This window comes from Mobula birostris, chromosome 9 (assembly GCF_030028105.1).
Source record: "Mobula birostris isolate sMobBir1 chromosome 9, sMobBir1.hap1, whole genome shotgun sequence".
NCBI classification, from domain to species: Eukaryota; Metazoa; Chordata; class Chondrichthyes; order Myliobatiformes; family Myliobatidae; genus Mobula; species Mobula birostris.
Window position 1 is genome coordinate 153,532,464 of NC_092378.1, and position 26,649 is coordinate 153,559,112.

At 45.7% G+C, this 26,649-nt stretch overlaps 1 protein-coding gene across 1 annotated transcript in view; it reads right to left on the minus strand.

Moving 5' to 3' along the window:
• glis2b (GLIS family zinc finger 2b) overlaps positions 1-5,115 on the minus strand; it is a 108,420-nt gene extending 103,305 nt beyond the window's left edge. The window contains 1 exon segment of the mRNA XM_072269208.1: positions 4,928-5,115. The gene's annotated coding sequence lies outside the window, so the exon portion shown is untranslated.
• Between the last annotated feature and the right edge of the window lie 21,534 nt (positions 5,116-26,649).

The window sequence follows — 26,649 nt, forward strand, 5'->3', positions numbered from 1 at the left end:
TTTCAAAAGTCATATTTGACCTGAGTGATCGCACTACTAATACTGTATCCCAGTATAAGACTGGAGCTAACCATTTAGTAATATGTGGTGTGTGTTAACACATAGTATAACATGCTACTTTTGTAAATAGGTTATGGTGTAACACCGGAGTGGGTAGAAAACTGGGAATGGACTAGTTGGTTACAGAATACTGCTGGATACCAGACAGAGTGGTACAAAACCATAGTAGTTATCAGTATGACTATCACTATAAGACATTGGAGCAGAATTAGGCCATTTGGCCCATCAATCTGCTCTGCTATTCCATCATTGCTGATGTATTATCCCTCTCAACCCTATTCTCTTGCCTTCTCCTGTTACCTTTGACGCTCTGACTGATCTAAAACCTATCAACGTTCACTCTAAATATACCCATCTTGGCCTCCACAGCTGCTTGTGGCAAAGAATTCCACAGAGTCACCACTCTCTGGCTAAAGGCATTCCTTCCTGTCTCTGTTCTAAAGGGATGCGTCTATGCCGAGGCTAGGCCCTGTTGTCCTAAACTCTCCCACTTTTGGAAGCATCCTCTCCACATCCACTCTATCCAATGAGAATTCCCCTCATTTTTCTAAACCACAGTGAGTACAGGCCCAGGACCATCAAACGTTTTTGCATATGTTAACCCTTTCATTTCCTGAATCATAACACGGAGTATGCTCTTGTAAAACTTTGGGAGTATAACTGTGGCTTAATTATTGGTGAACTATTCATTAGTGGTTGTACACTAGGTGTAGGTCACAAAATAACTGGCAGGAGAGAACTACAGGGACTGGGCCACATTCTAACATTTAAATGGAATACAGTAAGCTATAATACACTACTCGGACTGGGTTACGTTACGACACTGAGAATGGGTTACAGAACATAGAAATCTACAGGGTGAAACACAAAGTCTTTGGGCTAACTACAAGACCGTGTCTTTGCTATTGCTTTGCTCACACTTGAGTGCCGGGCGGTACTGATGCCTTTTTTTTGCCGGTGGAGGAGGGGGGAACTGGGGGGTCTTTGGGGTTCTAACATTTAACTATCATTCATTCTTTGGGGCACTCCTCTGTTTTTGTGGATGTTTGTGAAGAAAAAGCATTTCACAATGTATATTGCACACATTTCTCTGACATTAAATTGTACCTTTGAGCCTTTGAAAAGCACATTACAGGCCTTTCGGCCCACAATGTTGTACCAACCATGTAACCTACTCTAGAAACTGCCAAGAATTTCCCCAGCGCACAGCCCTCTATTTTTCTAAGCTCCATGTACCTATCTAAGAGTCTCTTAAAAGACCCTATTGTATCCACTTCCACCACTGCCGCCGGCAGTGCATTCCACACACCCACCATTCTCTGTGTGAAAATCTTTCCCCTGACGTCCCCTCGGTACCTGTTTCCAAGTACCTGAAAACTATGCCCACTCATGTTAACCATATCAGCCCTGGGAAAAAGCCTCTGGATATCCGCACATTATCTTGAAGGATAACATCAGAAAGATTCTAACAGTAGTGTAACAGTCAATTATAAAAGTAAGAGTAAGTTACACTATAAAGGTGACTGTATAACATCAGGAGTCGATCACATTTTAACACCAACAAGGGGTTGCCGCAGATTACTACAGTGGGAGTAGTCCACAAAACCCAGGAGAACAGTATAACATTGGGGGTGGGGGGGTGTTCTCTCTCACACACACACACACACACACACAATGACACAGGGAGGGGCCAGTGTCCAGGGAGGGTCAGAGGTCACACAGAAACACATACTCACTGGTACCAAGGAAAGGGATTCATACAATGACACTACGAGGAGGCTCTCTTACACACACATACCCACACTGACAAGAGGAGAGAAAGTTCCCTCTCTCTCTCACTGACACAGGATGGGGAGTTCTCTCTCTCTCTCACACACACACTCTGACACGAAGAGGTGATTTTACACACACAGACATGGGGATGGAATCACACACACACGGGGAGGGAATCTCTCTCTCTCTCTCTCTCACACACACACACACACACACACACATGGGGAGGAAATCTCACACACACTGACACGGGGAGGGAATCTCTCTCTCTCTCTCTCTCACACACACACACACACACGGACACGGAGGGAATCACACACACGGACGCGGGGAGGGAATCGCACACACGGACGCGGGGAGGGAATCGCACACACGGACGCGGGGAGGGAATCGCACACACACACTGGTACGGGGAGGGAATCACACACACACACTGGTACGGGGAGGGAATCACACACACGCTGACACGGGGAGGGGATTACACACACGCTGACACAGAGAGGGAATTACACACACGCTGACACGGGGAGGAAATTACACACAGTCTGACACCGGGAGGGAATCACACACACACTGACACAGAGAGGGGATCACACACAGTCTGACACGGGGAGGGAATCACACACACTGGTCCGGGGAGGGAATCACACACACACTGACACGGGGAGGGAATCACACACACTGGTCCGGGAAGGGAATCACACACACTGGTCCGGGGAGGGAATCACACACACACTGACACGGGGAGGGAATCTCTCTCTCTCACTCACACACACACACACACACACACACACACAGAGGGAATCACACACACGGACACGGAGGGAATCACACACACACTGGTACGGGGAGGGAATCACACACACGCTGACACGGGGAGGGGATCACACACACGCTGACATGGGGAGGGGATCACACACAGTCTGACACGGAGAGGGAATCACATACACTGGTATGGGGAGGGAATCACACACACACTGACACGGGGAGGGAATCACACACACTCTGACACGGGGAGGGGATCACACACACTCTGACACGGGGAGGGGATCACACACACTGGTACAGGGAGGGAATCACACACACACTGACACGGGGAGGGAATCTCTCTCTCTCTCTCACACACACACACACACACACACACACACACACACACGGAGGGAATCACACACACGGACACGGAGGGAATCACACACACGGACACGGGGAGGGGATCGCACACACTCTGTCACGGGGAGGGGATCACACACACTGACAAGAGGAAGGGGATCACACACACTGACACGGGGAGGGAATTACACACACGCTGACACGGGGAGGGGATCACACACACTCTGACACGGGGAGGGGATCACACACACTCTGACACGGGGAGGGGATCACACACACGCTGACACGGGGAAGAAATCACACGCACTCTGACACGGGGAGGGGATCACACGCACTCTGACACGGGGAGGGGATCACACGCACTCTGACACGGGGAGGGGATCACACACACGCTGACACGGGGAGGGGATCACACACACTGATACGGGGAGGGAATCACACACGCGCTGACACGGGGAGGGGATCACACACACTCTGAAACGGGGAGGGGATCACACAGACTCTGACACGGGGAGGGGATCACACAGACTCTGACACGGGGAGGGGATCACACACACTCTGACACGGGGAGGGAATCACACACACGCTGACACGGGGAGGGAATCTCACACACTCTGACACGGGGAGAGAATCACACACACGCTGACACGGGGAGAGGATCACACACACTCTGACACGGGGAGGGGCTCACACACACTGGTACGGGGAGGGAATCTCACACACTCTGACGCGGGGAGGGAATCACACACACGGACACGGGGAGGGGATCGCACACACTCTGACACGGGGAGGGGATCGCACACACGCTGACACGGGGAGGGAATCACACACACTCTGACACGGGGAGGGGATCACACACACGCTGACACGGGGAGGGGATCACACACACGCTGACACGGGGAGGGGATCACACACGCTGACACGGGGAGGGAATCACACACACGCTGACACGGGGAGGGGATCCCACACACTCTGACACGGGGAGGGGATCACACACACGCTGACACGGGGAGGGGATCCCACACACTCTGACACGGGGAGGGGATCACACACACGCTGACACGGGGAGAGGATCACACACACTCTGACACGGGGAGGGGATCACACACACGCTGACACGGGGAGGGGATCACACACACTCTGTCACGGGGAGGGGATCACACACACGCTGACACGGGGAGGGAATCACACACACGCTGACACGGGGAGGGGATTCCACACACTCTGACACGGGGAGGGGATCACACACACTCTGACACGGGGAGGGGATTCCACACACACGCTGACACGGGGAGGGGATCACACACACTCTGACACGGGGAGGGGATCACACACACTCTGTCACGGGGAGGGGATCACACACACTCTGACACGGGGAGGGGATCACACACACTCTGTCACGGGGAGGGGATCACACACACTCTGTCACGGGGAGGGGATCACACACACGCTGACACGGGGAGGGGATTCCACACACTCTGACACGGGGAGGGGATCACACACACGCTGACACGGGGAGGGGATCACACACACGCTGACACGGGGAGGGGATCACACACACTCTGTCACGGGGAGGGGATCACACACACGCTGACACGGGGAGGGGATTCCACACACTCTGTCACGGGGAGGGGATCACACACACTCTGTCACGGGGAGGGGATCACACACACGCTGACACGGGGAGGGGATCACACACACTCTGTCACGGGGAGGGGATCACACACACTCTGACACGGGGAGGGGATTCCACACACTCTGTCACGGGGAGGGGATCACACACACTCTGACACGGGGAGGGGATCACACACACTCTGTCACGGGGAGGGGATCACACACACTCTGTCACGGGGAGGGGATCCCACACACGCTGACACGGGGAGGGGATTCCACACACTGACAAGAGGAAGGGGTGTCTCCGTAGCGCTCGTTCCCCCGGGTCACAGCGCTACATTTCGGCGCTACCAGCGGGCTCCGGTCCTACCTGCGCCGGGCGCCGCTCATTCACCGGGATCGCCACCGCCCCGGTCTCCTGTGATCCGAATCCTGCACCTGGAACTCAGTCGGGACCGGTCCGGGAGAGAGGGCGGCAAGGGCTGCTCTGCGACGCCCCGCTCCTGCCGATGTCAACGCCGCTGGCGGCGACTGCAGCGATCCCTGAACTCCATGGCAGCCGCTGAGCGCATGCCCGAGACTCGTGGCCGCGCCCGCCCCCCCCTCCCAACCTCCCCACACCCCAGCGGCGCGCAGCCTTAAAGCGGCACTGCGCCCCGCCCGCTCCCACCTCCCGCGGCCGCGGCGACCGGACCACAGGCGAACCGGCCGTCCTTTGTCCCTGCAACTCTCCGGGGAGATTCATAATCCACTCTGTCAATCCCACACCGGAATTCGTCCATCCAATTTCACATTGCACAGTGAAAATTCCTGCAGACCCTTTAAGAAGTTGGAATCTGCACTACTTTCTTTGGGGAGAAACACTGTAAATTTATATTTGTCAAAAACACTCGAGTTACACAGCAAATCCGTAGGCATCTGGAATGCGGTTACTTTTTCAGGTGCGCTCTGTGAATGGACTAATGTCTCATCTTAAAGGGAAGTTATATATATAGCAGCAAGGATATTTTTTCCTTGCTACTGATTTTTTTTGTGAATCAGGGTTTCGGCAGGGCCAGTATTCATTTCCCATCCCTGACAGCTCTTTAGAAGGTGTGGGTGAGAGGCCTTCTTGAAGACCCTTGCAGATCTCTGCAGATGTGCGTTCCGACAGGATGCATCAGAGTCTGCTATGGAGGTTGCTATGCCCAGGATCACAAGAGACCGCAGAGAGTTATAAAGTTAGCCAGCTCCAATTGAGGGGAGAGGAGGTGTCAAAATTTACAGGGAGAAGGGAGGAGAATGGGGTTAAGAGGGAAAATAAACCAGCCGTGATGGAATGACAGGGCAGACTAGATGGGCAAAATGGCCTAATTCTGCCCCTATGTTTTATAGTCTTGTGGTGTCTGAAGAAGGCAGCATCCATCACCATCTGAGACATGCCCTCATTCAGGGAGGAAGCACAGGAGTCTGAAGAACCATGCCCAACAGCCTCTTCCCTCTGCAATCAGATTTCTAAATGGTCCATGAACTCATTAACACCGCTTCATTATATCTTTGTACAATTTACTTTTGAATTCACAGTGATTTTATGCCTTTGCACTGTTTTTTTATAATGTATCAGGATGGTAATTTCAGAACGTCAGTGATAATGAACACAATTCTGAACCCCTGGTAAAGGTTACACATAGTGCAGGTGGGAAAACAGTTCCAGGATTTAGACCACAAAAAACTACAGCACAGTACAGGCTCCTCAGCCCACTATTGTTATGCTGACCTTTTAACCCACTCCAAATCAATCTAACCCTTCCTTCCCCCATATAACTCTCCATTTTTCTATCATCAGTGTGCCTATCTAAGGGTCTCTTAAATGGCCCTAATGTATCTGCCTCTACCACCACCCCTGGCAGTGTGTTTCATACAGCCACCACTCTACTTATCCCTGACATTCCCCCCATACATTCCTCCAATCACCTTAAAATTACGCCCCCTCGGATTACCCATTTCCACCCTGGAAAAAAGTCTCTGGCTCTAAACCTCTTATCATCTTATACACATCTATCAAGTCATTCTTTTAGAATGTTTCTTGTTTTATAGCGGGTTAACTAAAGATAAAGATTAGTTTTATTTGTCACATGTACATTGAAACATCCAGTAAAATGTGTTGTTTACACCTGGGAAAAGTCTCTGGCTATCCACTCTATCTATGCCTGTTATCTTATACACCACCATTAGGTCACTTCTCCTCCTCCTCCACTCCAAAGAGAAAAACGCTAGCTTGCTCAACCATAGACACTCTCTGTAATCCAGACAACCTTCTGGTAAATCTCTGCTGTACCTTCACTAGAGCTTCCACACCCTTCCTATAATGAGGTGACCAAAACTAAACACAACTCTACCTAGAAATGATTGAATAACGATATATTTTCCATATTAAGATCGGCGTAACTCAGAGGAGTAGCTGCTGGAGATGGAACTCCCCTGCACATGAAACCCCCATTCTTCTTGCTGGAAGAGATTGTAGTTTAACAAGCTTTTATTAGAGTATTCTACGTGTTAATTGCATGGTGGTGGATGGAGAGATAATAAAGTGGGCTGCTTTGTACTGGATTCTTCTTGAGTGTTTTAGGGAGTTGTGCTTATCCAGGCAAATGGACATCCCATCACTTGTGACTTGTGTTAACAGGTAATGAGCTGTGTGTTGCAGGTCGCCCAGCCTCTGACCTGCTCCTGCAGCCACAGTCTCTATGTTGCTGGTTCAGGTGAGTTTCTGGTCAGTGCTGATTTCTATCATGTTGACAGTGGGAGAAATATGACACCGACTGTCGAGGGTGTTTGGTTAGATTCTCTCCTGATAGAGTTGGCCATTGGCATTGGGCACAGACTGCTTGATATGAATGGAATTGAACAATTGAATTAGAATTGCACAGTGCAATTGATCGCGTTGCTGTCTGTTGACGCACTGGAGTCCGTGCTGGGTTGTGTGCTGGCTCCTCTCATCCGTGCTGCCCTCCAGTTATGCTCAGTGCTGCTCTGAAGTGTTCACTTGGTTCTTCCTTCCAGTGTTTGCTTGGTGGAAGAACAAGCTAGACCCGGTCAACACCCCATGCGTCATCATTCTGTGGGCCCTGCCATTCAGGGGTGAGCTTTTTTTTTTGTGACTTATTGTTTTCTGCTATCATAACCTATGCTTATGTGCTGTGTACTGCTGGTAACGTGTTTTGCACCTTGGCTCCGGAGGAATTAATTTGACTATATTCATCTCTGGTTAAATGATAATTAAACTTGAACTTAAATAAACATCCTCATTTCTGACTGTGATTGTTATTTATTATTTAGCAATACAGTGCGGAGTGGGCCCTTCGAGCCACACTGCCCCAGTAAACCTGATTAACTCTAACCTAATCATGGGACGATTTACAGTGACATATTCACCTACCCTGTATGTCTTTGGACTGTGGGAGGAAACCAGAGGACCCGGAGAAAGCCCACACATTCCACGGGGAGGAAATACAGAGACTCCTTACAGAATAGCACTGGAACTGCACCCTGAACTCTGGAACGCCACCAGCCATAATAGTGTCACACTAACCGCTACACTATCGTGTGATGGAAGGAAAGTCACTATTGTCGGTGCTAGCCGCTTCTAACCTCCCATAGATGCTGATCGACCCACAGAGTTCCTCCAAAAGATTCTATGTTGCTCCAGATACCAGCAATTGTAATCTCTCATGCCTCCTGAAGTAATGTCCTGGAAATAATTGACTTCCAAAGAGCATTCTTTTCCCTTTTCTGTAAGACTTGATTCCGGACAATGCATTGTGAATCAAGACATTACATTTGATTTCAAGCCTGTTGGGAAGAATTAGTGATTCTGTTTTACTAATTGCACACGGGGTGTGAATGTGATGGTCCCCAGTGGAATGAGGATCTCCAGGGACATGTTTGCACCAGTTACGCAATTGGTCAAGGAAAATTCAGATTTAACAGAATAAATTATCATGAGTTGTTGTGTTTATAAAGCTGAGGAGTGATTTAACAAAGATATCATAAGATCGATACAGAGAATCTATTTTTTAATATTTCTTTTTGTATAGTAATTTTTTAATGTATTGCACTGTACTGCCACCTAGTACACACCCTCTTTTCATTACTACCAGCAGGGAGGGGGTAGAGGAACCTGAAGAGACACACGCAATATTTTCAATATTTCATGACGTTGAACTCTTCTTCCGTCGCCTACGTCTCCGAGCCTACTTCTTTGGCAAGGATTCCCCTCCCCCTACTGATGACCCCTTCTCCTGTCTTCAACCCTCCTCCTCCTCCTGGACACCCCGCCTGGGCCTTCTACCTGCACTCAATCTCTTCATCTCCAACTGTCACCGGGACATCACCCATCTCAATTTCACCACTCCTCTCTCCTGTTCCAACCTCACTCCCTCTGAACGCACTGCCCTCCACTCTCTCCGCACTAATCCAAATCTCACCATCAAACCTGCTGACAAAGGTGGTGCCGTAGTAGTCTGGCGGATGGAGCTCTACCTCACTGAGGCCAAACGGCAGCTCTCTGACACCTCCTCTTACTTACCCCTGGAACAGGACCCCACCAAAAATCATCAAACCATTGTCTCCGGCACCATCACCGCCCTTATCAACTCCGGAGACCTTCCATCCTCAGCCGCTAAACTCATTATTCCCACACCCCGTACCGCTCAGTTTTACCTCCTCCCAAAGATACACAAGCCTGACTGTCCCGGTAGACCCATAGTTTCTGCCTGCTCCTGTCCCACCGAACTTGTATCTGCCTACCTGGACTCCATTTTGTCACCCATAGTTCAGTCCCTCCTCACCAACATCCGGGATACATCCCATGCCCTCCACCTCTTCAATAACTTCCAGTTCCCCGGTCCCAATCGCTTCATTTTCACTATGGATGTCCAATCCTTATACACCTCCATTCCCATCAAGAAGGCCTCAAAGCCCTCCGCTACTTCCTGGATAATAGACCTCACCAGTTCCCCACCACCACTACCCTCCTCGGGTTGGCAGAACTGGTTCTCACACTTAATAACTTCTCTTTTGGCTCTTCCCACTTTCTTCAGACTAAGGGTGTAGCTATGGGAACTTGCATGGGACCCAGCTACGCCTGCCTCTTCGTTGGTTATGTGGAACAGTCTGTGCTCCAAACCTATTCTGGTACTGCTCCCCAACTTTTCCTTCGCTACATTGATGATTACATTGGCACTGCTTCCTGCACCCATGCTGAGCTCGTCAATTTCATCGACTTTACTTCTAACTTCCACCCAGCCCTCAAGTTCACTTGGTCTATCTCAGACACTTCTCTCCCCTTTCTCGATGTCTCAGTCTCCATCTCCGGAGACAGACTGTCCACTGACATCTTCTACAAGCCCACTGACATCTTCTACAAGCCCACTGACTCTCATAACTACCTCAACTATACCTCTTCCCACCCCGCCACATGCAAAAATGCCATTCCCTATTCCCAGTTCCTCCGTCTCCGCCACATCTGCTCTGAGGATGAGGCTTTCCGTTCCAGGACATCTCAAATGTCCTCTTTCTTTAAGGATCGTGGTTTCCCTTCTACGGTGATCAATGATGCCCTCACCTGCATGTCCTCTGTTTCCCGCACTTCGGCCCTCACCCCATTGTCCCGCCACCACAACAGGGACAGAGTTCCCCTTGTCCTCACCTACCACCCCACCAGCCTCCGGATCCAGCACATTATCTCCGCAACTTCCGCCACCTTCAACAGGACCCCACCACTAAGCACATCTTTCCCTCTCCACCCCTCTCCGCTTTCCGCAGGGATCGATCCCTCCGCAACTCACTTATCTGCACATCCATCCCCACGGATCTCCCACCCGGCACTTATCCCTGTAAGCGTAAGTGCTACACCTGTCCTTGCACCTCATCTCTTGCAACCATTCAGGGCCCCAAACAGTCCTTCCAGGTGAGACAACACTTCACTTGTGAGTCTGTTGGGGTCATCTATTGCATCCGGTGCTCCCGGTGCGGCCTCCTCTACATCGGTGAAACCTGACGCAGATTGGGGGACCGCTTCGTTGAGTACCTCCACTCCGTCCGCCACAACAGACAGGATCCTCTAGTAGCCACTCTGCTTCCCACGCCCATTCAGATATGTCCATACATGGCCTCCCCTACTGCCACGATGAGGCTAAACTCAGGTTGGAGGAGCAACACCTCATATACCGTCTAGGTAGCCTCCAGCCCCTTGGTATGAACATAGAATTCTCCAACTTCCGGTAATTCCCTCCCCCTCCCTTCCTCTATCCCTATTTCACATCATCTCCCTCATAGTTCCGCCTCCTTCTACTACTTTGCGTTGTTCTCCTGCCAATCACCTCCCTGCTTCCCCTCCCCCACCCCTTTGTCTTTAAAATTACTGTTTTTTTCAACTACCAGCATTCTTCAAACCCTCCCCAAAGTTCTTCCTTCAGTCCTGACGAAGGGTTTCGGCCCGAAACGTCGACTAATCTCTTCAACTGATGCTGACTGACGTGCTGAGTTCCTCCAGCGCATTGTGAGTGTTCCTCTCAATATTTTAGAATAGCTTCTTTCCCTCCACCATCACATTTCTGAATGGACAATGAACCCATTTACACTACCTCACCATTTTTCCTCTCTTTTTGCATTACTTATTTAATTTGTTTTATATATCTTATTGCAATTTATAGTATTTTCATGTACTGCACCGTACTCAAACTGCATGAGATATGTCAGTGATAATAAGTCTGATTTTGATTCTGAAGCTAAACTTTTATCAGCTGAGGTAGAGGTTTCAGAGGCAGGGACACCTGGTGCAAACTGTACAAATCATGACTTTGGTCATAGCTGCAGCATTATATATAGTTCTGGTTGTCACAACTGCCAAGAAGGAATAAGAACAGAAGATGCTGGAAACACTGAGCAAATTAGGCGGTATCTTAGAAGGAGAAACTAAGTTAATGCTTTCAGTTCAAAGACTCTTTGACAAAATAAATTTATTATGGTTAACACAGATATTAAAGTTAGCCTATAGGTTGTGGAAACAGTTCAGTGTTGAGGTGAGTAAAATTATGCACTCTGGATCAAGAGTCTGATGGCTGTAGGATAATAACTGTCCCTGAACCTGGAGATATGGGTCCCGACACTGTTGCACCACCTACCCAATGGCAGCAGCAAGAAACGAGCATGTCCTGTGGATCGTGGGGGTCCTTGATGACGGAAGCAGCTTTCTTGTGACAGTGCTCCTTGAAGATGTGCTCAATGGTGGGGAAGGATTTTCCTGTGATGGACTGGGCTGTATCCACCATTTCTGTAGGCTCCTCCATTCTTGGGTATCGGTGTTTCCATACCAGTCGGGATACTCTTCACTGTGCATCTACAGAAACATAGAAACATAGAAAATAGGTGCAGGAGTAGGCCATTCGGCCCTTCGAGCCTGCACCGCCATTTATTATGATCATGGCTGATCATCCAACTCAGAACCCCGCCCCAGCCTTCCCTCCATACCCCCTGATCCCCGTAGCCACAAGGGCCATATCTAACTCCCTCTTAAATATAGCCAATGAACTGGCCTCAACTGTTTCCTGTGGCAGAGAATTCCACAGATTCACCACTCTCTGTGTGAAGAAGTTTTTCCTAATTTCGGTCCTAAAAGGCTTCCCCTTTATCCTCAAACTGTGACCCCTTGTTCTGGACTTCCCCAACATCGGGAACAATCTTCCTGCATCTAGCCTGTCCAATCCCTTTAGGATTTTATACGTTTCAATCAGATCCCCCCTCAATCTTCTAAATTCCAACAAGTACAAGCCCAGTTCATCCAGTCTTTCTTCATATGAAAGTCCTGCCATCCCAGGAATCAATCTGGTGAACCTTCTTTGTACGCCCTCTATGGCAAGGATGTCTTTCCTCAGATTAGGGGACCAAAACTGCACACAATACTCCAGGTGTGGTCTCACCAAGGCCTTGTACAACTGCAGTAGTACCTCCCTGCTCCTGTACGCAAACCCTCTTGCTATGAATGCCAGCATACCATTCGCCTTTTTCACCGCCTGCTGTACCTGCATGCCCACTTTCAATGACTGGTGTATAATGACACCCAGGTCTCGTTGCACCTCCCCTTTTCCTAATTGGCCACCATTCAGATAATAATCTGCTTTCCTATTTTTGCCACCAAAGTGGATAACTTCACATTTATCCACATTAAATTGCATTTGCCATGAATTTGCCCACTCACCCAACCTATCCAAGTCACTCTGCATCCTCTTAGCATCCTCCTCACAGCTAACACTGCCACCCAGCTTCGTGTCATCCGCAAACTTGGAGATGCTGCATTTAATTCCCTCATCCAAGTCATTAATATATATTGTAAACAACTGGGGTCCCAGCACTGAGCCTTGCGGTACCCCACTAGTCACCGCCTGCCATTCTGAAAAGGTTCCATTGATCCCACTCTTTGCTTCCTGTCTGCTAACCAATTCTCCACCCACACCAATACCTTACCCCCAATACCGTGTGCTTTAAGTTTGCACACTAATCTCCTGTGTGGGACCTTGTCAAAAGCCTTTTGAAAATCCAAATATACCACATCCACTGGTTCTCCCCTATCCACTCTACTAGTTACATCCTCAAAAAATTCTATGAGATTCGTCAGACATGATTTTCCTTTCACAAATCCATGCTGACTTTGTCCGATCATTTCACCGCTTTTCAAATGTGCTGTTATCACATCTTTGATAACTGACTCCAGCAGTTTCCCCACCACCGACGTTAGGCTAACCGGTCTATAATTCCCCGGTTTCTCTCTCCCTCCTTTTTTAAAAAATGGGGTTACATTAGCCACCCTCCAATCCTCAGGAACTAGTCCAGAATCTAACGAGTTTTGAAAAATTATCACTAATGCATCCACTATTTCTTGGGCTACTTCCTTAAGCACTCTAGGATGCAGACCATCTGGCCCTGGGGATTTATCTGCCTTCAATCCCTTCAATTTACCTAACACCACTTCCCTACTAACATGTATTTCGCTCAGTTCCTCCATATCACTGGACCCTCTGTCCCCTACTATTTCTGGAAGATTATTTATGTCCTCCTTAGTGAAGACAGAACCAAAGTAATTATTCAATTGGTCTGCCATGTCCTTGCTCCCCATAATCAATTCACCTGTTTCTGTCTGTAGGGGACTTACATTTGTCTTTACCAGTCTTTTCCTTTTTACATATCTATAAAAGCTTTTACAGTCAGTTTTTATGTTCCCTGCCAGTTTTCTCTCATAATCTTTTTTCCCCTTCCTAATTAAGCCCTTTGTCCTCCTCTGCTGAACTCTGAATTTCTCCCAGTCCTCAGGTGAGCCACTTTTTCTGGCTAATTTGTATGCTTCTTCTTTGGAATTGATACTATCCCTAATTTCCTTTGTCAGCCACGGGTGCACTACCTTCCTTGATTTATTCTTTTGCCAAACTGGGATGAACAATTGTTGTAGTTCATCCATGCAACCTTTAAATGCTTGCCATTGCATATCCACCGTCAATCCTTTAAGTGTCATTTGCAGTCTATCGTAGCTAATTCACGTCTCATACCTTCAAAGTTACCCGTCTTTAAGTTTGTCAAAGTTTTAGATGACATGCTGAATCTGTGCAAACTTTTCCAAAAGTAGACGTGCTGCTGCACTTTCTTTGACACGTGCTGGACCCAGGGCTGATCCTTGGATACATTAACACCGAGGAATTTAAAGTTACTGACAAGACTTTGTGTTAACTCGATTTCTCTTTACACAAATGCTACATGTCTTGCTAATCATTTTAGATTCTGCAACCTCTGTATATTTTTGATTTTCAATGACAAAGAGAGCATTCGTTTGCAATTTGCAACATAATATTAGTGAATTTACACTGCCGGTTGGAAGGTACATCTCCTCAGACAGCAAACCTGCTTTGCTGGGAAATGTTCGGGATTTTCCCGGCCACTACTGAACAGCACTGATATTTCCTAGCTGGCTTCTGACAGAGAACATGACAGAAACACTTATCCATTGCTCCACACAGTGGATAGAAATGCTAGAGGGTTCAGAGATCTACAAGGATTTTTCAATTTGTCCGTTCATGGTAAGTGGATTTTGCTGGCAGGGTTAGTATTTATCTCACATCCATAATTACCCCTGAACTGTAAGTTTCAAGCCATTTTAGTTAAGAGTTCACCATACTGGTGGATCTGACATCACGTGGAGGCCTGACAATGTAAGGAGAGCTGGTTTCCTATCCAGCAGGACGTTAGTTAGGCTGAAGATTTATTGCTAAGAAGAGAGATATGGACATTTATAAGAATAAAGAGACTAATGGGAGTTGTTAGTCTCCCACTGAGGTGTTTAAATCTAAGAGCACCAGCAAGAGCCAGTGAGAAGGGACTACTTAACCTGGTAACGAAGTCAATAAAGATGAAAGATCTTAAAGATTAGCCTTATTTGTCACATGTACATCGAAACAAACAGTTGTATGTGTCAATGACCAATGAATTCTGAGGATGTGCTGAGGGCAATCTGCAAGTGTTGCCAAGCTTCTGGCACCGACGTAACATACCTCTGCTCACTAACCCTAACGAGCCTATATGTCTTTGGAAGAAACGGGAGCACAGAGAGGAATCCCACATGGTAAAGGAGAATGTACAAACTCCTTACAGAGTTGAACCCTGATTGCTGGAACTGTAAAGTGTTCATGTAGCTGCTGTGTTACTGTTCTTCCCTAATAACATTGAGAATTAGGGCTAAGTTAATTGGCAGAAAGAATAGAGAGAAGTTAAGGAAAATAATTTTCAATAAAAGAGCACTGTAATTAATATATACTGTACCTGGATGGGCCCTTGAAAAGTTGGAATCTACAAGGCAAAGACAAGTATCCTAGATAGATCTGTTCTTGTGGCACTGGACTGCACAGTAGCATGGTGGTTAGTGTACCACTTTACAGCTTCAGTGACTTTCCCACCACTGTCGATAAGGAGTTTGTGCTCTCCTCGTGATCATGCAGGTTTCCTCTGGTTTGCTCCCATATTCCAAAGTCATACAAGTTAGGCTTAATGAGATGTGGGCATGCCACGCTGCTAACAGATGCATGGGGACACTTGTGGTCTGCCCCCAGCACAATCCTTGGACTGTGTTGGCCATGGATGCAAAATGATGCATTTCACCGGATGTGTTTTAACGTACGTGAAAAATAAAGCTTATCTATCTAATCTAGCTTTTTCCGTCCCATACGGAGGGAACAACGTGGGAAGCAAAGAGGTGACAGATGAAAGAGGCAAACGGCTTAAGAATCAAATTCAGATTCCCTTACTTTTCACTCACACATTGAAACAGACAGTGAAAAGTGTTGTTGCATTAACAACAAATAGAATCTAAGGATGTGCTGGGGGCAGCCTGCAAGTGTGGTCCCACATCCCAGTGCCAACGTAACATGTCCACAATGTTCAGCAGAACAACACAAACAACAACAACAGCAACAAAACAAAATAACAACCACAAAATAAGTCCCTTTTCTCACTACCAACCACACTGACGTCTTCCAACCCCAGGACAGGCCTCCAGCGGACTCACAGACATCAGAAACAAAATTGATAGGAGGGGACAGTAAAATAATTATATTTCCTGTATATATTTTTATGAATAAAATTTTTTGAAATAAAAAAATTCTAGACTCCAACACATACAAAATGCTGGAGGAACTCAGCAGGTCAGGTAGCATCCATGGAAATAAATAGTAAACATTTTGGGCTGAGACTGTTCAGGACTTTCTAGACTGCTGTGCCTGTGCATTACTGGGAGAATGTTGCACTTCCAAAGGTCTTTCCAGATGAAATGTTGAATATTAAATTGAGACTTTCTTGTCCTTTCCTGGGGATATAGAGAGTCAACATCAAGAATAGAGAGGATCTTCCCAAATTCAAGGGCAAAAATTATCCTGTAATTAACACAAAAACACAGAAGTCTGCAGAAGCAGAAATCTGGAGCAAAAATCAAACTGCTAGAGGAACTCAGTGGGTCAGGCAGCAACTGTGGAAGGAAATGGAGAATTGATGTTTCTGGTTAACACATTCTGTTGTCCGTGGGATCATATTTTGTGCAAATTAGCTGCCATGTTACCTACATTTAAAAACATACTTCATTGACAGTAACCTCTTAAGGCTTATTTGATTGCAAAAAAAATCTTCCTTATGAAGAATTTTGGCCATAAAAAAATCTGTTTGACAACCAGGAATCATCCAATTGGGTAACAAATACTGGACTTCTGATTTAGCAATAGGTGCAGGAGGGTGGAAAGCTGTGATTATGGATGTATTAGGCAACCAATCACCGTTGACATGCAGGATGGAGGGGTGGGGTTGTGGTGATCACATGACAAAGCCTCCAGGAATATATCCAATCAGAGCTGGAATTCCATTTGGGGTGTTTCCTGGCCCAACCTCTAGAAGCAAAGCACCTCAAATCCTTATTGCACTGACACCAAGTGGCTCATGAAAGCAAGTTCAATTTACAGACTTTGATCTGCAGAGACAGGAATGTGTAAGATGGTTCTGTCAACAACATGATCCTTGCAACACTTCATATTCTGTCTGGGTTGTCTCCAAGCTGCTGGCATGAAATCAAATGCTCTAATTTCGTTGACTGTACCTCTTCCTAGAGATGCTGCCTGGCCTGCTGCGTTCACCAGCAACTTTGATGTGTGTTGCTCTAACTTCTGAAATTTTACCCCTTCCCTCTTCTTCTCTACCCCTACTCTGGATCCCCCCTCACCTTTTTTCTTCTTCTTACCTGTCTATCACTGTGTTCTGATGCCCCTCCTCCTTCCCTTTCTCCCATGCTTCACTCTCCTCTCCTATCAGATTCCTTCCTCTCCAGCCCTTTGTCTTTCCTACCTGTCACCTCCCTGCTTCTTGTTCCCCTATTCACCTGGCTTTACCTATCACCTTTGAGCTTCTACTCCTTCCCCTTCCCCACCTTTTTATCCTGGCTTCCTCCTCCTTCTTGTACAGTCCTGATGAAGTGTCTCGGCCTGAAATGTTGACTTTTTATTCCCCTCCGTAGATGCTGCCTGACCTGTGAAGTTCCTGCTGCACTTTTTCTGCATTGATCTAGATTTTAAGCAGGCCTAGGATCTCTCGCTTCCCTCTGCCTGATGATGAGTTAGTCCCATACAAATCTATAAAGCCACTGGCCCCGTGACCTGGGACTACACTGATCAGAAATGTTGCACATAACCTCAGAGCACATGGAGGTGAGAACATTAAGACAGAGTAACACACAATGGTGCCTCTTGACCAAAAAGCACTGTGGATGCTGAGCTGGATTCTCCGATGCCTTCCTTACATTTATATTCGGTAACAAATAAGCTCCCTGAGTTCAGACAGGATATAAGGACAAATTTATAGAACATCACAGGAAACCTCAGGAAAATATAGTATGAAAATACTCCCCAAAATATCTCTGTTTTGTACTTCATCTGGACAAGCACAGACTTAAGTCAAATGCCAACTTTGGGAAAATAAAATGGGAGAATATAGTGGCAGGATGAAATGTCTGTGAGTGTCCCAGTGTCTGTAATTTGGAGCCAAGGACTGGAGTTTGGAGATCTAGAGTTGGTGACCTGACTGTGTGTGTGAGGAGATGGGTGGAAAGAGGCTTGTTTTGCTATTGTGTTATTCTGCTGAACATTCTGGACCTGCTAGACTGGTGCTGGAATGTGTGACAACACTTGTGGGCTGCCCCCAGCACATTCTTAGGTTGTGTTGGTTGTTAACACAAATGACATATTTCACTGTATAAAAATGTGAATCTGAAACAACAGGGAAATGTCTCCATGTTCTGTGAGAGGTGCCAATGGACATCAAGGCATCACCTACACTACTTTAAAAAGCACTGTTAAGAGTTGTTTTTTTTATTAGCACCTTTCATCAGGGCATCCTGAAGCATTCAATAGTCAATGAGGTTATAGTAACCAATTTGCACAGAAAGATCGGCCCAAAGAACAATTTGAATACGATTGAATATTCATCTTTAATGAAAGCAGTTTGTTGAGGCACATTGGTCAGAATACTAAGAGAGATCTTTATAAAATAGTGGAATTCTGCAGACTGAAGCCACAAAAGCAAGCCTTTAGTTTCATCATTATGTCCGTCAGTCAAAAATGGGGCAATATACCCCATAGTCCCAGTTCTTGTCTGACATTGTCACTGTACCAGTGCTTATCAAACGGTCTCTTAAATGTGACAAGAGGTACTGGCTTCACCATTTTTCAGAATCGGAATCAGTTTAATATCACTGGCATATATCATGAAATTTATTGTTTTGTGGCAGCAGTATATTGCAATATATAATAATGATTTTTAAACCATAAATTACAATAAGAAATATATATAAATAAAATTAAATACATAGAGCAAAAAAAAGTAAAAAAAAATAGTGAGGTAGTGTGCATGGGCTCATGGTCCATTCAGAAATCTGGTGGTGGAAGGGAAGAAGCTGTTCCTCAAACATTGAGTGTGTGTCTTCAGGCTCCTGTCCCTCCTCCCTGATGGTAGTAATGAGAAGAGACCATGTCCTGGGTGATGGGGGCCCTTAATGATGGATGCTGACTTTATGAGGCATCTCTTTTTGCAGGTATCTGCTGTGGGTGTTTTCCACTGTCCTCCTGGTAGTGGTTCCAGAGCCTGACTCCTTAGGTGAAAAATTAATTCCTCTGTAATCCTTTTACCAATTAGCTTAAATCTATATTTTTTTTTATTCACCTATCTGCCAAGGGAAATATGTTCTTTTCAGACTGTTTAAGCCATTCATAATCTCATAATCTTAATTAAACCTCCCCCGAGCCTCTTCTGTTCCAATAAAAACAAGCCTAGTCTAGTCAGTGTGCCCTCATAACTCAGTCCCGTCAACATCCTCATAAATCTCATCTGCACCCTCTCTAGAGTCATTACATTTCCCTGTGTGATGACCAGAACTTCAGCGATGGCACAACTCACATTTTACACAGCCTCGGCATAATTTACCTGCTCTTGTCCTAAAGGCAAGTGACTCAGAAACAGTTACTTTCCCCAAGCAGCAAGGCCGATCAACACCTCCACCCACTAAGCCACCCCACCACACTCCCAAACACCACTACTTTATCATTTTCTCTCAGTCACATTATGTACAGACACTCCTGTGTTTAGCATCTCTTTATTGACATACAATCAATCTATGTAGATAAGTTACCTCTCATATTTATATTTATTGTGTTTTTTAAGGTATTATGATGTTCTTTGTCTTACCATGTTTTTTTTGTGCTGCATTGGATCAGGAGTAACAATTATTTTGTTCTCCTTTACATTTCTGTCCTGTAAATGAAGTTATGTTCTTTAATTTTGAAGTGTATGCGTTGTTAACCACCTTGTCTATCTCATGTGTTATTTACAAGGATCTGTGGACATGTACTCCAAGATGTCTTTGCACTTTACTGCTGCCACAAATCAACAAATTTTACATGATGTAAGTCAATGGTAATAAATGTGATTGACCTCTTAGTATAATGATAAATTATATCTTCTTGGGAGATTTGTACTCCCCACCATCGAAGGCGTCATCAAAACCAATGCCTTAAGAATGTGGCATCTATTATTACGGGCTCTCACCAACCAGGACGTGCCCTCTTCTCATTACCACCATCAGGGAGGAGGCTTGAACATCTGAAGACAGGCAGTTAACAATTCAGAAACGGCTTCTTCTTCTCCATCATCAGGTTTCTGAATGGACCGTGAACACATGCATTCTACTTCACCATTCTGCTCTCTTCGCATGACTTCATCTTCATATCTCTTGCTGTAACTTACAGTAATTTTTTATGTATTGCGTTGTACGGCTGCTCTCAGTGCTATTAAAAAAATGAAAGTCTACAGATGTTGAGAATCCAAAGCAACACACACAAAATGCTGGGGGAACTCAGCAGGTCAGGCAGCATCTGTGGAGATGAAAAAACAGTCTATGCCTTGGGCTGAGACCTTTCATCAGGGCTGGAAAGAAAGGGAGAAAAGGCCTCCCAGTCGTAGATGCTGCCGGACCTGCTGAGTTCCTCCAGCATTTTGTGTGTGTTGCTCAGTGATAATAAATCTGATTCTGACTGCACAGTGCCTCCTTGGAACTTCACCGAAAATGTTCCCTGTGATTTTGTGCTGAACTTGGAATCAACGATCCCCTGACATAGAGGTGAGAAGAGCTTTAAACATACTGTGAGAAATGGAGAGGGGGTGGAGAGCTCCAAAATGATGGAAACTTTGTAGAGATTAAGATGATAAAAGGCATAAAATGAGTGGATAGCCAGGCTTCCATTGAAGGGAATGAGAATAGTTTAGCACATACCTCACAGACCAATTTGAGCTCTCCATGTTTACTTCCATGCAGCATAACAGCCCTCTCAGCAAATTGTGACTGGTGGTGCACCACCCCATCGAGCCACAGGAGTGGCGTCAGTGCTATTGGTTTATATTAATGTAATTTAACACCTAGGTGTCACAGTAGTGTAGTGGTTAATGCAGGGTTTTGGAGTTTGAGTTCAAATCCAGTGCTGTCTGTCAGGAGTTTGTATGTCCTTCTTGAGACAGTGTGGATTTCCTCTGGGTGCTCTGGTTTCCTCTCAAAGATCAAAGATATATGGATTACTAGGTTAATAGGTCATTGTAGACTAGGGTTAAATTGGTGAGTACCGCTCAAAGAACCAGGAGGATCTGTCCCACGCTATATTTTGAAATAAGATAAATAAAAATAAAATTTAACGTATCATGGTTTATGCAGAAGTAAATTATGAAAGCAACTAATTAATAAACAGGCCCAAAGGGGAATCAGAATTGAGCAGAATGATTTAGTGGTGACCTTTTGAAATCTAGTTTAAATTTAATCTTTTTAAAATCTAGTTCTATGGGTGAATGATTAGAGTCACATAGCTGGAGAGGTTTCAAGCTCAGACCTTTAGTTGGTTGTAACCAGCAGAATTTGGCCTGTATGCTCAGGGGTTACAATAGACAATAGGTGCAGGAGTAGGCCATTCGGCCCTTCAAGCCAGCACCGCCATTCACTGTGATCATGGCTGATCATCCACTATCAGTATCCAGTTCCTGCCTTATCCCCATAACCTTCGCAGAAGGGAACACGCAAAGAGAGTCATCCAAGGTTCTAAAACAACATAGTACAGTACAGGCCCTTCAGCCCACGATGTTGTGCTGAGCTTTCAGCCTACTCTAAGATCAATCTAAGCCTTCCCTCTCACATATAACCATATAACAATTACAGCACAAAGTTCTTCATTTTTCTATCCCTCTTTTAACCCAAGAGCCCAGCTAGAAAATAATTGACATGTGAGGATCAGCCAATGTGTGGTGCTGGAAGAGCTCGTGTGCCTGTAATTCCAGAGGTGTCAAGGACTAGCACTCTTAAGAGGAAAAGAGTTTGCTGGGATACCAGCTCTATATTCATTCTGCAATTACCAGAAATCCTGGGTTATTATCTCCTTGGTGCCACTGACAGTAAACAGCTGGGATGGACATAGAGATAAACATGGACGAAACAGCATAAACCCTGGAGGGGTCTGATATTTGATATTGTAAGGGATTAGAATAGGGAAATTTAAAGAGTTTGAAGAGGGAGTCGAAAGCTACAAATGGACAGCGATAGATAAGTGAATCACTCAAGTTCTCCAAGACAGTCCAACAAGGAGAAGTGTGAGGAAATCCACATTGCGTGAATAAAAGAGTGATAGGAATGTGCTCTTAATTGAGAGAGATTAAAAAAAGATGTTTTATATGGAGGAGCCAAAGCATTTGGATCATAAACACAAGATATTCAACAGATTTTAGAAATCTTGAGGAACACACACAAAATGTTGGAGAAACTGAGCAGGTCAGGCAGCATCTATGGTGGGGAATAAACAGTTGACGTTTCAGGCTGAGACCCTGGGTCTTGATCTGAAACATTATCTTTTTATATCTTTCCAGAGATGCTGCCTGATCTGCTGAGTTGCCTCAGCATTTTGAGTGTGTTCCAAAGGATTTGGTGTAAGTACACAAAGTAATCCAATAGGATAATGGAATGATGATTTTCATCTCAAGAGCTACAGTATGGAAAGTCACATAAGCAGATTTCAAGAATATATTTTCAAGAGCAATCAACATTGTGTTGCCTTTTCTACATTGCACTCTGTCTGGATTTTCATATTATTCCTCTTGTTGTTTATTTTACTTTTACAAGAAGCAACATATTATTATGAACTTAAAATATAAGTTTCAGGGTTTTGCAAAATGGCTGGTTTAATTTAGAACATGACTGTTTCTTGAGATTTAATCTGAAGAAATTTCTTTTTTAACCTTTTTTAGATTAGCTTTGCTTGTCACATGAACATTGAAAAATACAGTGAAGTCTGCTGTTTGTGTTAACAACCAACACAGTCTGAGTAAGTGCTGGGGCAGCCTGCGAGTGTCACTCACCCTCCTTGTGGCATCAACATAGCATGCCCACAGCTTACTAGACCAAGCTTGTATGCCTTTGGAATGTGGGAGGATACTGAAGTGCCCAGAAAAAACTCACGCATTCATGGGGAGAACATACCAACTCTTATAGACAGTGGTAGAATTTAACCTGGGTCACTGGTGCCACAACAATGTCACACTATCCTTTACAATAATGTACAAGCTCTAATGTGGTCCTTGGCCAACAGCAGGCTCAATGTTCACAGTGCAGTGGACAGGACAGAATTTTCCTGTAGGTAGAAGTTCAGAACTGAACACAGTACTGCACTGTTTCATTTTAATGTGGCCTGGGTTTGACGAGAATCTTTCTCTGATATCCTGCAGCCAATATTTATTTCTCAAACAGCAAAACCAAAACAGATTAAATGATGGATATCAATATTTGTGGGATATTGCTTTGCACAAACTGGCTATTTACAGAAGTGACCATGTTTAATTTTTAGAAGGGAATTGAAAGTTCCTACTAATTTTCATATGAAAAAATGGAGCCAGAGTTTACTTAATAGACAATAGACAATAGGTGCAGGAGTAGGCCATTCGGCCCTTCGAGCCAGCACCGCCATTCACTGTGGTCATGGCTGATCATCCACAATCCGTATCCAGTTCCTGCCTTATCCCCATAACCTTTGATTCCGCTATCTTTAAGAGCTCTATCCATCTCTTTCTTGAAAGCATCCAGAGACTTGGCCTCCACAGCCTTCTGGGGCAGAGCATTCCATATATCCACCACTCTCTGGGTGAAAAAGTTTTTCCTCAACTCCGTTCTAAATGGCTTACCCCTTATTCTTAAACTGTGGCCTCTGGTTCTGGACACACCCATCAGCGGGAACATGCTTCCTGCCTGCAGCGTGTCCAATCCCTTAATAATCTTATATGTTTCGATAAGATCCCCTCTCAGCCTTACAAATTCCAGAGTATACAAGCCCAGTCGCTCCAATCTTTTGACATATGACAGTCCCGCCATCCCGGGAATTAACCTTGTGAACCTACGCTGCACTCCCTCAATAACAAGAATGTCCTTCCTCAAATTTGGAGACCAAAACTGCACACAGTACTCCAGGTGTGGTCTCACCAAGGTCCTTCTCACAACACAGCTCCAAATTTAACATTATGTTCTCTTGACACAGATTCCTCCCCTAATGTAGGAATCAGTATTCTTCTACAAGTAGGATTTCCCAGTGGCCAACCATTTTAATTCCAGTCTCCATTCCCTTTCCAACACGAAGGTCCATGGGCTCCTCTACTGCAATGATGAGGCCACTCTCAGGTTGGAGGAGCAACACCTCGCAGGCAGTCTAGATAGCTTCCAATCTACTGGCATGAACATCGATTTCTCTACCTTCCGGTAATCTTTTCCCCTCACACTTCTTTCTTCTACCATTCCCCACTCTGGCTGCCCTCTTATCTCTTCTCCTCTCCTCACTTACCTATCTCCTCCCTCTGGTGTCCCTCGTCCTTCCTTTTCTCCCGTGGTCCACTCTCCTCTCCTATCAGATTTCTTCTTCTTCAGCCTAACCCTAACCTTTTCCACCTATCACCTCCCAGCTTTTCACATCTCCCCCCGGCCTGGCTTCACTTATCACCAGAGTAACACACACAAAGTGCTGGAGGAACTCAGCAGGTCAGGCAGCATCTATGGAGATTCAAGTTTCGGACTGAGACCCTTCATCAGCATTTATGATTCACCTATCATCATTTAGACCCCCCCCCTTTATTATTCGGGCTTCTTTCCCCTTCCTTTCTAGCCCTGTTGAAGGATTTGGCCTGAAACGATGATCTATTGATGCTGCCCTACCTGCTGAATTCCTCCAGCATTTTATGTTTTTCTATCTACCCTTTTTTCATTTTAAACACCTGAACTGGGTCAATTTTTATTTACTCCATCTTACCATGTGTGGGTCATATGCTTAGAATGAGAGGGTAAAGATTTAAAGGGGACTCGAGAGGCAACATTTTCACGCTGAGGGTGATGTGTGTTTGGAATGACCTGCCAGAGGAAGTGGTTGAGCTGGGTACAATAGTATCATTTACGAAGCACTTGGACAGGTGTATGGAGGGTTGGGGCTTAGAGGGAGATAGGCCAAACACAGAAAATTAGGACTAGCTGGGTGGGCACCTTGGTCAGAATGGACTGGTTGGGTGTATTCTGTGACTCTGAAAAAGACCTGAATATGGAAAGGCCTAGAGAGGATGTTTTGTGTAGTACGGGAGTCTAGGACGAGGGCATAGCCTCAGAATAGAAGAATGTCCCTTTAGAACTGAGATTTCTTTAGGCAGAGGGTGTTGAATCTGTGGAGTTCATTGCCATGGACTGCTGTGGAGGCCAGATCATTAGGTATATTTAAAGTCGAGATTGATAGGTCCCTGATCAGTAGAGGCATCAAAGTATTCAGGGAGAAGGCGGGAGAGAGGAATAATACATCAGCTATGATGGCTGAATGGCCTAAATTCTGCTCCTATGTCTTATGGTCTAAGTTCCAAATACTGTACTCCGAACTGAGAAAAAACATGCCTTATCTCTGTCTTAAATGGGCAATCCCTTATTACTATTGATGCCTAGTTCTCCAACACCAGAGTTTTCTCCCTCATCCACCCTGTCAAGCCACCTCAGGATATTGCAGGCTCTCTTGTGTTGCCTCCGTATTTTATATTTTACAATCAATTCTCTTCTCACTCTTTCAAGTTCCAGCAGATCTGAGCCCAAACCTGGTCAACCTTTCCCTCATTAAACAACATGTTCATGCCAGATATCAGAGATTCTGCAGATGCGGAAATCCACAGCAACACACACACACGCAAAATTCTGGAGGAACTCAGCAGGTCAGGCAGCATCTATGGAGGGAAATAAGCAGCAGAGACCCTTCCTCAGGACTAAAAGAAAGGGGGCAGAAGCGAGAAAAAGGTGGGGGAGGAGAGTTTACTAAGTTTTCTCTGATATGCTTCCAACATATACACATCCAACTGTCATCGCTTGTGAAATTAGGGAATTGTTTTTCTGTAATCTTACATTACAATGTGATAGGAAAAATCGATAAAATTACATTTTAATCTTAAAGCAAGCACTGGTCCCTGCAATTCAGGGAATGTCCCTAGAGTTTCTTATGCTCCTATTACAAACACAACCAACAGTAGTCTTAAAAAATTTATTGAGGGAAAAAAACTGGCAGGACAGACAAAGGAGAGTCAGTGGATGTTTACTTGGATTTTCAGAAGGCCTTTGACAAGGTGCCACACATGAGACTGCTTAATAAGATAACAGCCCATGGTATCACAGAAAGATACTAGCATGGATAGAAGATTTGCTAACTGGAGGCATCAAGTGGGAATAAAGGCCTTTTTCAGGTTAGCTGCCAGTGACCAGTGGTGTTCCACTGAGTTCAGTATTGGGACGACTACTTTTCATGTTATATGTCAATGATTTGGGTGATGGAATTGACTGCTTTGTGGCCTGGACTATTTTCTAAACAGGGAGGAAAGTCAAAAATCAGAGGTGCATAGGGAATTAGGATTCCCTAAAGGTTAACTTGCAGGTCGAGTCAGTGGAAAGGAAGG